At 36.5% G+C, this 13,670-nt stretch overlaps 1 pseudogene; it reads left to right on the forward strand.

The window, feature by feature from the left end:
* The first annotated feature begins 228 nt into the window (after positions 1 to 228).
* Positions 229 to 384, forward strand: LOC115211292 (annotated as a pseudogene).
* The last annotated feature ends 13,286 nt before the right edge of the window (positions 385 to 13,670 follow it).

Consider the following 13,670-nt stretch of genomic DNA (forward strand, 5'->3'; position numbering starts at 1 on the left):
AGGCGAGAGGGTGTTTATCACGACCGCCAATTAATTAGCAACATTTCTTCTGGCTTTACGTTCTGAGTTCAATTTCCACTGAGGTCGGCTTTGCTTTTCATCCTTTCGGGATTGATTGAATAAATGTCTTTCATTCTCTAGGGCGGTTATAATTGACTATTACTTCCCACGAAATTTCGGGCTTTGTGCCTACATCAGAAAAGATTAATATACCCTGGACGGTAAAGGATCCCTGAACGGGGGATCACTCGGCTCGTCCGTCGATGAAGAGCGCGGCTATCCGCGTAAACTGATGCGAATTGCCGGACTCAGTGAACATCGACACCTCGAACGTACATTGCGGCTTCGGGATCCCATCGTCCTGGGGTCCCGTCATCTTTGTCTGTTTTTGTTTGTCCCCTCTATTACTTCTAATTCAGGTACATATCTAGCAACTTTAAAGGGAGGGGGTTAGACAATACCATCATCTTCAGTACTTAACTGGTACTTTATTTCATCGAATTAGAATGGATGAATGGCAAAATTGATCTGAGCGAGACTTGAACTTAGGTTATAAAGAGCAAGGCGAAGTACTGCAAGGCATTTTTTCTGACATTTTAACGATTCTACGGGTTGTTGCCAACCAGACAGAATGTCTAAAATGACATACGTTGTCGTAATGTATATGTTAATCAATTAATTATAGATAAGCTCTTTTGTTTCACCTCGGGGACTAATATCACAGTAAGACTGAATATAACTTTATTAAACATATGGATGTGATTGGCACTTTAATTATTATTATTATAGATAGAAAGATAGATTTGCTCGGTGCTGGTTGAGAAGTTATTTGGCTACCTAGAGCAATACAGAGATATTCATGTCTCAACTTTAGTTTCTCCATAATTCTAGTGTTCTTTACACCTCTGTATACTTATATATGTCTTATCTTCGTGAATATAATGAAATATTGATTTCCAGCATGATTTACTGATACTATATATAAATTACTTACCCTAAAATTCTTCTAAACAATTTGTAGTATTTATTCATTTAAGTTTTGAGTTCAGATCAAGGTAGAGTTAACTCTGTCGTGCCTTCAGAGATATTATTTTGACTATGTGCAGATGTAATCTTTTAATAGAGGAAACTTAACCGTCAGGCAAAAGCGTGTATGATTTGAGAGTACCACGCTTTCAATAGTTAATTTAGGTGATAATATACCAGCGGACATAGACACGTTTGGATCTCCCACACTTGATTCACTGAAACATCGAAGATGTGACAGCTGATGAGAAAGAGTGTTGGTTGCATCAGTACTCAGCTGGTACTCACTTTTAGGTGAGTAGGCTGGAGCAATATGAAAGGAAGTGCTACGCTCAAGGACACACTGCAATGCCTGGTGCATCAATCGAAACTGCAACTTCACGACCATGAGCCGAACACTAGCCACGGAGCCACCACGCGTCTTCACTCTAGTGCTAATTATTGAACTATATTACCGATTAACGTTTCAGATTTAAGTTATAGCTGTGTATAACATAAAATTTAATACTGTAAAGATGAAATATCAACGTGACTAACTTAAAATGTCATTTCACAACTGCAATATTTATGCGATCAACTTTACATTTCATGTTTCACAACTGATATATATCTGTTATCAGCTTTATATTTCGTGTTTCTCAGCTGAAGTATCCGACTTATTTGTAGAATTTCTCAACTAAAAATGATACATGTCTGATCAGCCATACATTTCGTATTTCTTAGTCAAATTATATCTGTGATCTATTATAGATTTCAAGCCTCACATTTGAAACATATCAGGGATCACTTTAACATGTCTTTATTTCAGAGCCGAAGTATCTTTCATCTACATCACAGTTCGTATTTCACTTCTGATTTATCCCTAAAATTTTAGAATTCAATAACATAAAATATACTACATAGTATAAACTAAAATAAAGCAGATCGCCCATGTAGCGTCATCCTTGCACACACGAATACAAATCGTACGGAGGTAAAAACGTTTGTTACAAGATAGTTTGCCATCTACACTATTCCATACGTACTTGTATATCAAGAAACCAAACTTATGTTTCTTTTTAGTGCCCATATATACAATCCTACACTTTCCGCAGAACAAAACTGCTTATTCTGATCTAAACATTACGTTATTATTTACTGATGTATTAACTGAATTACATAACAAATCCTTGTATGTTATGTAATCAGTTAGTCTCGAGTAGAGGCATTTCTGTATATTTTCTTATCTTCGTGTTTTTCCTCGACCTCTTAACTCTACCATCTACCTACCTGCTTACGTACTCTTCTACACATTATCTAATCATCTCTACGTAACATACATTTCTTGAAAATTTCAACTAATCACACGAGAACTTCCTCACTCTTCACCTGCTTATGAAATCTGAAATTATCCATCTTATTATCTATATGTGTGTATGTGTGTGTGTTTACCGAGCTTGCGGTAAATAAAAAGAAATGCAATTTAAATTTTGTTCAAAAGTAGTTTCGTGAAATTTTCTGAAGCCCTATCAATGTAAAATCGCCACGACAAACGCAATTGTCATTATATAATGCACAAATCCAATAAGCTTTTAAAACACATACACCTCCCTCTTATTAAGCAGTTAATTGAAAGCTTCATTCCTTCAAACGAGGATTATGCGTAGCACTCCATATAGGTTTTCGAAATACACGTGCATAAGTAAATCACTGTACGTTACTATTGTTACAATACAAATCTCGTAAGGGTGAAACAGGTCATACTTTTCTAGCCACCAACTCAGTATAAAATTGCCATCGACAACTTTCGTATTCTCCTATTGGAGCAAACTGATGACATTGTTGCTTTTGTTGATGTGGATATTTCCAAATATTTCCGAAATCGCCCCACTTCCATCTCAAAAAGACGACACGTTAGACACAGTAATTTCTAAACAATATTTGAAAACAATCTTTACTAGAACACCTTTGCTCAGAGGCCTGCGTATTCAGGGACGACCTGAACGTGGAAAACTTGTTCCAGTGATAAGCTACAAGATGTGAATCATTCATTAAACTTTACGACATGTCGTCGATTGTTTCAAGTTTAAGTACAGTGTTAGGTGTACTCTTGTATGTATTTTATAAATAAACACATATAACGCATCTATTTAAATCCCCACGCAAATATACACAAACAAGAAAGGATTTTCCCCCATCCAATTGAATCATGTAAGGGTGGAGAATGTAGATAACTCTATTCAATGGTATGAACGCAGAAATCAATCCCGGAGGATAAATTAAGGTTTCACTACAGTCGACGAAGCACCGTCAGACAACTAAGCATATTGCGCATGCTCCAGCGTCGCAATGATTCCCATGTGGTGAATACAGAATGAGAGTAACACTAGATATGAAGTAATGTTGTCTCGGTGAATAAAACAAACTAACATATGTAACTAAATTGAAATAAAGAAAACATAAAAACGAAGAAAGTACGGGTGAGTTGCATAGAAATCTAATGAGGAATACTAAATAAATAAATAGCCAAATTGTTAAATGGAAGTCTTTCATCGCTGTTTTCGCTTACGATAAAAATGTGTGAAAGAATTTCAATAACCCTACTATTTTATTTATTAGCTGTTATATTTGGTACGAGTGTGAATTTTAAAACAAAGAAAAACAACATATAGAATTACACACACACACATATATGAGAAGAAAGAGAGAGAGAGAGGGATACAGTGGAGAAAAAAGACATGAGCAAGAAGGATAGAGGGAGGCAGATAGAGAAGAGGAAAAGATATATATATATATTGTTAACGATGAATAATAATACTTCAGTAAGTTGGTAACAATGATAACAAGGTGAATATTTCTCCAAATATATTCCAGTACTTGAATGCTACATTATATATATATATATATGACTATTGTGGCAAGGCTGATAAGGATAGAGTAAAGGAGACAAAACCCAGAAGTATCTTTGAACAAGTGGTTCCTCAAAAGAATGCATACCTAACTCCTGTGAACGACGAGGCAGAAAAAGATGAGGGACCCAAGGAAGTAGCAACCGGAAGCCACTCTGTGCCAGTGGTCTTACAAAGGAACGCAGCCCTCACCCCATTTTCTAGCTCTTACAACATTATGAGTGGATGTTGATGCAGTTACTCAATAACTGAAATGTGGACGTAATATATCTTGAGTTTGCAAAAGATTTTAACAAAGAGGGTCATGGTATGACATGCCACAAACTGTGTGATCTTGGCATAACTGGAAAACTTGGAGAATGATTACATGACTTTCTGAAAGACAGATGTCGGGCAGTAGTGGTCAATGTAGTCACTTCAATGAAAACACAAATAGCGAGCGATGTTCCACAGCACTCTCTTGAGGCCACTGCTTTTCATAGATGCTCTCGCAGATATGCCCTCAACTGCCCGGATAGCCACCCTTGCTAGCTACGTAGACGATACGAATATCTCGCAGAAAATACAGAACCCCAGCGATGTTGCACTTCTGCAGCAGGAGTTGGACTCAATTTGCAGATGGGCTGAGGATAATAATATACAGTTCAATGCTGAAAAATTCCTAGCCCTGCGCTATCAGCGTCCAAACCAGGATATGAAGCTTACAGGGTATACTGGTCTACAGGGAATTACAATCCCAGAGCCTAAATCAGTGAGGAATCTGGGTGCTGACGTGAGTGATGATAACAAGTGCACATTACCAGGATGGCGACTAAGTGCAGACGACTGGCTGGCTAGATCCTGAGAACATTCAGAACCAGACAGAAGGAAACCATGATGGTCCTCTGGAGGACATTCATCCTCAGCCGCTTGGATTACTGCTCCCAGCTATGATCAACCAACAATGTAAAATTAACAGCGGAACTTGAAGCAATCCAGCGAAGCTTCAGAAAGAAGATCGTCTCATTGCAACAGCTCAGCTACTGGGAAAGGCTGAAACAGCTAAGTCTCTACTCCCCGGAGCGAAGGCGTGAGAAATATGCGTTAATATACATCTGGAAAATCCTGAAAGAGATTGTACCAAATTTTGGCATTGAAAGCTACACCAATACCAGAACGGGTCGACATTGCACAGTTTCAAAGATCCCGGCAAAGCCATTGCACTTCAGGACCAGTTACTGCAACAGCCTGGGTTTCAGGGGCCCATAGCTTTTTAATATTCTCTCAAAGAGCAGGAGGAACCTGCACAAAGTAAATGTAGACGTTTTTAAATCATGGCTGGACCTCTTCCTGTCGAGAGTCCGAAAGAATGAAAGGTATCGGGCACTCGTGTAATTCAATCTACTTGACGATCAAAGAACTTCGTCAGTCGACCGCCTGTGTGTGTATATAATACTATTTTAAACATGGAGTTTACTTCAGTAAGTCCATCCAATGATACAAGCTAGCAGACGAGACAGTAAACCAGGAATTGCTCTATCTAACTCGTCTCTGAAAATTCACAAATACTTGGAGAGAGAGAGAGAGAGCGAGAGAGGTTGAGAGAGAGAGAGAGAGAGAGTGTGTGTGTGTGTGTGTTTCTCCATGTGACTACGTTTGCCTGCCTATCTTTGCTCAAATTCACGATAAATGTACAAGAAAACCCTAACAGCGAAAACAGTTCACTCAAGAAAAGAAAATGGTAGTCAACGGAGATAAAAGGAACAGTGTAAATGTTTAAATAATAGACATAAAGACGAAGGACAGTTGAATATTTATGAGCTAATTTGGAATTCGCATGTTCAATCCATGAATCATTAAACAGTTTAAATGAGAGTAAATATGCAGAAAAAAAAAGAACCATTAGACAACGGTGAAAATCGTTTATCAAATCCCTACCAAGTACAGGAGAAAGCTTTTGACATATTCCAGTGTTATGCTGACATATTTTCGTTGAACTTGCTGGAAAATCGAAGTGATAATGCGAGGGTTCCATGGCTGGGCGTGAAATAAATGAATGAAGAGAAAATATGAGCGAATGTACGTTTAAACATTCGTGTTAGGTAGGGTGCGGCAGAAACTAGAAGTGATAGAAAGAGGAAAACAATAATTTTATCACCACTTAAACGTCGGTGTTCTATAAGAACAGACTATACTGTTATTTAGATCCCAAGAGGACTCCTCCTCCAGTTGGTTATTCAGTGTGCTTCGCACACGATATATATTGCAAGTAGGGAGAGACCTCTCTGCTATTCTAGCTAGGAGACCACCAGATCGTGTGATTTCGATCTCATTTTGATCATATTCCGTGATGGATGCTCATCTGGGGTCAAAATAGCAGTATCACTTGTTCTTATAAAATGCAATGTTTAGGTGGCGATAAACATTACTTCTCTGTATAACTACTACTTCCGTCTCTCATAGTGATTTACTTAACAAGCAAGTTTGTTGATAATAGGTTTTGAATACTGTATTATTGTACAGCAAACTATTCAGTGAATACGTAAATATTTTAGAAGTGCACTGCTCAAATGCCCCAGACCAATGTGAACAACATTGGTGGCTAAAAGAGTATGATAGATATCGAGTTTTGTCTTGCCATTGCGATATACGTTTTCGTATATCTCGCTATCATTTACCAGAACTGATACATTTGTGAAAGCTTCAGTCGTTGACTCCGAACACTGATTTTAACAGAGAAGCCTGTACGTATTTGACCGAAATGCTACAAATAGCAGAGAAATGTCCTGTAGTCGCCCATTCAAAAAAGCTTAAAGTTTGTATGACGCTTTGCAAAAACAGAAAGGTGAACCGTCGAATGGAAAACATTTTGAACCTTGTAAAGATTGATTTGAAAAGTATAAGAAGTACTTGAACCTGAACAGCAGAATAATAATTGGTAAAGCTGCCGATGATGATGTAAAGGTTGTGTCTATCTTGAGGAGCTGAAACAAAATGATTGCTAAAGTGGGTTACACAACAGAGCAAATATAGAATTTTAATGAAACTGCCTTTTCTAGATCTTTTATCTCTTTAGAACAAAAGTCAACACGTGGCTTTATAACTTCTAAAAATCATCTGGCGCATCTCCTGGTAGAAAGATTTTTCGTTAATATGAAATTTCAAGGGTCACGTAAGAGGTTACCCTTCCTCTGATTTGTCGTACAAATAAGGTTGTAGATGAATAATAACCTTTTAAAAAAGGGTTTACACACGCTTTTGTCTTCTAGTAGAAAGGCACAGTGTGAGACATATTTTCAATGAAGCTTTGTTCCTTTTAGACAATGTGCGAAGACACGCAGAGAAATTAAATGAACTTTCTGACAATGTGAGATTAGAATATTTTTCCAAGAATGCAATATCTTTGCTGTATTGAAAGGATTAAGATGCGATAACTAACATCAAGTAGTATTATTTAAAAAGATCTGTCATACAAGTTATGAAAGCAATTGAAAAGGAAGATAAACATACACTTGGGAACTTCTAGAAGGTCAACAAAATGGATGCTGTGGATTAGCTGAGTTGTGGGATGAAGTGAAACCCTTAACTTCGGACTGCATTCGTAACTTTAAAAGCTTTCCAAAACAGAAAATCTACATGAAGTTCAAAAAGTTATCACATACGGTCCTGAAGAAATCATAAAAGATGATATGGTTGGGCTGCATATGCCCATGGGGAAAATACTGATACAGGAAAGAGACTAAAATACAAAGAGCCTAACATTGTAGAAGGAAAATAAAACTAAATTATCTAATAAATATGTAGGGGCGACCATATTTAATGTGATAAAGGAATATATTACAACTTGCATGCTTATTTGGCCAAAATAGTAATTACTAAGCATGAAAATATGAATATAAGAATATTACCGTTATATGTATGTATGTATGTGTGTGTGTGCGTGTACGGTAAGGAACTATGAGTCTATATAAATAAGAAATCCAGTCATCCCGGCTGTACAACATTTAAACCCGAATGCCTGTAAACACGAATGTCATCATTATCTTTAGATGAAGTAACGTTTTACATTATTATATTGGACCTCTCCCAAGAATGGTCTGACAGATAAAATACAATATAGAATCAGATAGGTTTATCCAAACATAAAATTAAACAAAGAAATATTCTCCGATTTAATGCAGTTTATAGCTCAATCTTACGAACTAATATAGCTCAAAACGTCGTGAATTTAATTTCTTTTCATTTCACGAAGAAGTTATTTGGCGGTGAATCTCAGATATGAAATTTTATTAATGTAATCTATTCTCGCTGTTAAAATTTGCATACTCAATTAACCATTTCAAATCGAAACTCCTTTCCAACTAGTATTAGTCATTTTCTACTTATAATTCAATAATTCGAAGAAAATAATCCCAACAGACCTTTTCGGGCATATTTGGTTTTCAAAAGAAACTGTCCATCATGATTTAAAATCAAATGAACATTCTCGAATATACTTTCCCATTTGTGCATATAGCTTTTGAACGAATTTGCGATGTAAATTATGCCTTGTAGTAAAGTTAATCCCTTTATTTCAATAAGTTCATGGCTAAAATAAAAAAGACTGCGCGACATTTGCTGACATTGTAAATATTCTTACTTTCCAACCATATACAACCGAACGGAAGAATTAAGTAACAGAACAATACAATTCCACCTGTTTCTGTTTCCCAGGCCTTCGCTGTTTTGAATAACTTCATCTTGTACACCGAGACATACTCACGCTATTTTCATATTTTTATCTAATTGCATTTACATAAGTGCTTTCATTCTATATATTTTCATGTTTTCTATAAACAATAATATCGTTTGACGTAAACCTCACCATAAGAAGGGAGAATCACCACAAACTGATTTTCCCTTCCTATTGCATGCTGTAACCATTACATCATGAACGTTTTGTACCATTTTACATGTCATGCAGAACAAGACATGTTGTGACATATAAAAATTGTCCATTCTTTATATACCATTCTGAATGTCATTTTACTTCACCAAACGGAAAACATGCGACGGTTTGTGAAGTTTCATCATTATATATCCCTACTTCATGGTTGAGCACGCTTTAACCATCTTACTGATGGAACTTCAGTGTTATGTGTGTCCATAAAACATAAAAAAGGTAACAAAATAATAAAGCAGAATATCAATGACAAACTCTGCACCATCATTAGTCCATCTGCCTTCATGAATTTTTATAGCCTATTAATGCGTAACACGACAGTATTAAATCTCAGTTGACACGGATGTTAGTATTATTAATAAAACTGAAGGCTGCAATCTGGCAGGGTCGTTAGCAGGCCGGGTAGAATGCTTAGCGGCATTTCGTCTTTCCGTTCTGAGTTCATATTACGCCGAGGCCCACTTTGCCTTTCATATTTTTGGGGTCGATGAAATAAGTACCAGTTAAGCACTGGGGTTGATGTAATCCCTAAAAAATTTTGGGCTTATGCATAAATTGTTTACACAGACACACACACACACACGCGCACATTTCTAATTTAGGCGCACACATAGATACTCTGTGTGTGTGTAGATATCTCGTTGTAAAAGTAATGATATAATCCCAAGTGTGTGTGTATATATGAATGTGCTTATGCACGTATATATATATATATATATATATATATAATATATATATATATATGAGGCCATGAGTGCATGAATGTATATATTTATTTTAAGCATTTGGTATGCATCTACCTATACATACTCGAATAATCAAATATTTTATTCACACGGTAAAAATGTTGAATTCGTAAAATATTTCATTCTATGTGCACTTAAGTATATTAGCTTACGTTAGCACGACGTGAGAACATATATATATATATATATATATATATATTAGTGTGAGTGGATCCGTTGGTTGTATTCATATATATTCGTGTATATGCACATCCATATAAATTCTTCGGATGCACGTGTGGACTGACATGACAGCATTCATTCATGTATATCAATTAATATATACATTCATGCGGGGACATGTGTAGGCATTTGCTCTTAAATTATATATATACTAGCAGTATCGCCCGGCGTTGCTCGGGTTTGTAAGGGAAATAACTATATAAGCATTTTTAGAGAGTTATAGCCAAAAAATAGCAAAAAATGCATTAAAAATGGAAAAAATATGATGGTAAATTTTTTTTTAAATCGTTGACTCATCGTAGACATTTTTAGAGAGTTACTTCCCTTATATAATAGCGAAAAAATGCATTAAAATGGAAAAAAAAACGATGGTAAATTTTTTTTTAAATCGTAGACTCATGTAGACGCTTTCTTAGCCATTTCTGTTTTGGTGTCTTCAAGCCATGAAGTCGTTGTTCTAAAAGAACACTGGTCTCCTTGACAACGCATTACGACGTTGATTTCCTTACACTCCCTTCCCCACAGGTGCAGGTGTGAGCGTGGACGCCAACTCCGCCGCCATCGACACACGAAAAATTATGCATTAAAATGGAATAAAAAATGATGTTAAATTATTTTTAAATCGTAGACTCATCGTAGACGCGCGCTAATATTCAGACGGGCTCGATATGAATCACGACTATAAGCTACCCGAATTTGGTTAAACTGTACCGCAAAATGTGGGAGTAGTTAGGAATCTAAATCGAAGGGGACAGACACTCACACAACTACAGTTTTATATATATAGATATACATAGCGCAGTAGTGGTGAGATATGACAGCAAAGAAAAGCATACATTCACTCTCTGCATGCAATTAGACTCGGAAAGTTCGTGAGGAACCCATTGACCCAATTTGCTGACTTTTCCGATAGCACACAGGTGTCAATGAATGGTTGAATGACCAAATCCAAGCTTCTCTGTTAGTTCCTCAACAGTTACGATGATATTTTGTTCCACCAGGGTTTTCAGGATGTCCTTGTCGAGTTCTACAGATCTTTCAGGATGAGGCTCGTCTTCTAGGCTGTAGTTTATGGCTCGGGATTTCTGGAACCACCATTGACACTGCCTTACGCTTATTGTCCAATCCCCATATACTGCATTAATATTTCTTGTACTTTGCACACATTTATATTCTGTTATTCTTTTATATGTTTCAGCCTTGAGGTTGTGGCCATGCTGGATCATGTGTGTGTGTGTGTGTGTGTGTGTGTGTGTGTCTATCTGTCTGTCTGTCTGTATGTATATATGTATATGTATGTGTGTGAACAATCATATTTTCAACAGATGTGTTGCAAATGTATCTGATTGTTCTCAAGCTTCAATACTGTGTGTGTGTGTGTATGTATGTATGTATGTATGTGTGTATGTATGTATGTATGTGTGTGTGTGTGTATGTATGTGTATGTGTGTGTATGTATGTATGTATGTATGTATGTATGTATGTATGTATGTATGTATGTATGAGTGTATGTTTACTTTATTACTAATTACTCTCTTCCAAGAACATTTTCACTCACTCTTAGCTCACCATACATTTTACTCATGTATCTATCAGCGTCATAGACAGAATACTTTCACTTTAGTCTTCCTCAAATCACTGTCGCTATTTACTTTCATTTTATTCGTTGCCCACTGTGTGTGTGCGTTTGCGTGTGGTGTAAACCAGACTAAGAAAAGTATTTGACACACACACCAGAATGTGAGTTTTCTATAAATTTTGCTTAATTGGAGTTTAAATTTTAAAAACTGGACCTGGCATGACGCGATGCATTGTACTCTCAAAAATGCTAGGTAAATTGTAATTGAAGAAATCCTATATTGTAGATTTGTATAACTCCCAAAGGGAGGCAGATAAAATATGCCTTTTATAATAAGAGATATATATGCCTTTTCATGTATAAATGTGCGCGTGTGTTTTTGTGTGTGTATCTTCATGCCTTCACGGTCGTGATTCTGCGGAATTAACATGAATACATAATAGCTATGCACGTGCACATGAGAGCTTTATGGTCGTCTACTTTCAGTTGCTTGTATACAGATGTCAGTACACATGCCCGATTATGCAAATGCGTACACGTGTTCATCTGCTTCTACTATGCATTTGTGAGCACATCCACAAGTCGATGCCTCACCAGCTCTCAGCTTTTACGCATCAGACGTATATACACATACGCACATACATATACACACACACACACACATATATATATAATTATATATGTGTGCATACTTTGATGTATACTTATGTGCATGCATGTAGCTATGTAAGTGTGTCTAAAACTGATTTCGGCGCGTGGTGCATATTTTCTGACAGAAATGTGGCTGCGGCGTGGCATGCGAAAATCTAGCACAACACCAACACCAGCAGCAGCAGCAGCCGCAGCTACAGATGGCAGCACGCAGAAAAACAGCAACCGCAGCAACATTAACAACAACAGCAGCAGCAGTAACCACGAAATCAGAACAAGAGGAGAAACAAAAACAACAATATCAACTAACATTAGAATAATATATAAACAGGCGCGCGCGTGTATGTGAGTGCGCGTGTGTGTGTGTATATATATATATATATATATATATATATATATATATCTCCAACTAATCCAGAAACGGCGTTCTCAAGTAATCGATGTGCGTGTGATCTTTCGCTGTTTTTCCCTCTATACCTACGTGAATTATTTTTGAGTATACATTGTCTGGGAGACTTTTCTTATAGTAGAGAAAATAGCAAAATATTTTTTGGATGCTATTTCTAAAAGTTCAGTGTGTGGTAAAGTAAATTTTTTTTACTGAACCCTAATTATATAACGTATATATATATATATATATATATATATAATATATATATATATATATATCTCCAACTAATCCAGAAACGGCGTTCTCAAGTAATCGATGTGCGTGTGATCTTTCGCTGTTTTTCCCTCTATACCTACGTGAATTATTTTTGAGTATACATTGTCTGGGAGACTTTTCTTATAGTAGAGGAAATAGCAAAATATTTTTTGGATGCTATTTCTAAAAGTTCAGTGTGTGGTAAAGTAAATTTTTTTTACTGAACCCTAATTATATAACGTATATATATATATATATATATATATATATATATATATATATATATACACAGTATATATCCTGGGAAATGTGAAGGAGTCCAGTTGACATAAATACTAAAAATTATGCTACTACATCATCGCTGCTTCCACCAACACCATCCCCGCCAGCGCTATCATTAATTCCACCATTATCACCACCACCGCGACTGTCACCCACACTGCTATTGCTCGTAAGCGAAACTCAAAACTACTACAAGCAACCTCTGTATGGCCAATCAACCTGCTAGAAATAGTAGCCAGAGCTACAGCAACGCAGCAAATTACTCCATGCCGTCTTCAAAATGAAGAACACATTTGGTAGTGTTGTAAGTACAAAAAATACGGGATGGTCACAGCTGGATCTCTCTTACCATAAGTCTGTTCGATCGGAAATAAAGCGGGGCTAAAGAATAATAATAATAATTGCAACTAGTATCTGTGTAGCTGTAAAACTCCGACGACCACTGCCGTAACTTCACCCCCACTAGGAGCGAAATGAAAGAAAAAATATATAGCAAAATCGCCGGCAAGATTTGAACTCGGAACATACAGAGATATTAGCGAAGTACATAATATACACTTCGCTAATTTCAAGTTCAAATATACACGATTTGAACTTGGAATATATACGAAATACAGAGATATCAGCGAAGTACATAATACACACGTTTAAAGTGCCGAGGTTTTGCTGTTTTAGTTTAACTGTTTATTATTTCCCTTCCTACCGCTGC

The sequence above is a fragment of the Octopus sinensis genome, linkage group LG4, assembly GCF_006345805.1.
Source record: "Octopus sinensis linkage group LG4, ASM634580v1, whole genome shotgun sequence".
Lineage (NCBI taxonomy): Eukaryota > Metazoa > Mollusca > Cephalopoda > Octopoda > Octopodidae > Octopus > Octopus sinensis.